The sequence below is a fragment of the Arachis ipaensis genome, chromosome B9, assembly GCF_059453495.1.
Source record: "Arachis ipaensis isolate K30076 ecotype BB chromosome B9, ASM5945349v1, whole genome shotgun sequence".
Classification (NCBI taxonomy): Eukaryota; Viridiplantae; Streptophyta; class Magnoliopsida; order Fabales; family Fabaceae; genus Arachis; species Arachis ipaensis.
In genome coordinates, this window is record NC_142444.1 from 157388445 (window position 1) to 157389770 (window position 1326).

Here is a 1326-nt window from a genome sequence, read left to right on the forward strand (position 1 = left end):
AAAATAAACTTGGTGAGGATGGACAAGTTGTTCGTAACAAGGCTAGATTAGTGGCCCAAGGTTACGATCAAGAAGAGGGTATAGATTTTGATGAGTCTTTTGCTCCGGTAGCTAGAATGGAAGCAATTCGGTTGCTTCTTGCCTATGCCGCCCATAAAGGTTTCAAAATGTTTCAAATGGATGTTAAGTGTGCTTTCCTTAATGGCTTTATTGATAGAGAAGTGTATGTGGCACAACCCCCCGGTTTTGAACATAAAGAGTTTCCAAATCATGTTCTTAAATTATCTAAGGCTCTTTATGGGCTTAGACAAGCTCCAAGAGCTTGGTATGAAAGGCTTAGTGCCTTCTTGTTGGAAAATCAATTTCAAAGGGGTACCACCGACACTACTTTATTTATTAAAGCATCTAATGATGACATACTTCTTGTTCAAGTTTATGTTGATGACATTGTATTTGGATCGGCCAACATTTCCTTGTGTGAAGAGTTTGGAAAACTCATGACTAGTGAGTTTGAAATGAGTTTAATGGGAGAGCTTACCTTCTTTCTTGGCCTCCAAATTAAACAAACTCCTAGTGGTACTTTTATTTACCAAGGAAAGTATGCAAAAGAACTTATCAAAAAGTTTGGCCTAGAAAATTCCAAAGCAATGAGTACACCAATGCATCCCAACACAAAACTTGAAAAGGATGATGATGGTCAAGATGTGGATGAAACAAGGTATAGAGGAATGATAGGTTCACTCATGTACCTTACCTCCTCTAGACCAGATATTGTTCAAAGTGTGGGTGTATGTTCAAGATTTCAATCTCACCCAAAAGAATCCCATCTTACGGCTGTTAAACGCATCATTAGATACATTAAGGGAACTTGTGATTATGGCTTGTGGTATCCTAAATCTGATGAATTTTGTGCAGTAGGGTTTTGTGATGCAGATTATGCGGGAGATAGAGTGGATAGAAGAAGCACGTCAGGCATGTGTTGCTTCCTTGGAAGCTCTCTCAACATGTGGTCAAGCAAGAAACAAGCCACAGTGGCTTTATCCACCGCTGAAGCAGAATATATTTCCGCATCTGCATGTTGCACTCAATTAATTTGGTTAAAAACACAATTGGAAGATTACAAATTAAAAATCAATAGTATACCCCTATTTTGTGATAATATGAGTGCAATAAATATTTCAAAAAATCCTGTTTTGCACTCAAGAACTAAGCACATTGAGATAAAATATCATTTTATTAGGGAACATGTGCAAAAGGGTACTATTGATATTCAATTTGTAAAATCAGAAGACCAAATTGCTGATATTTTTACAAAACCCCTCTGTG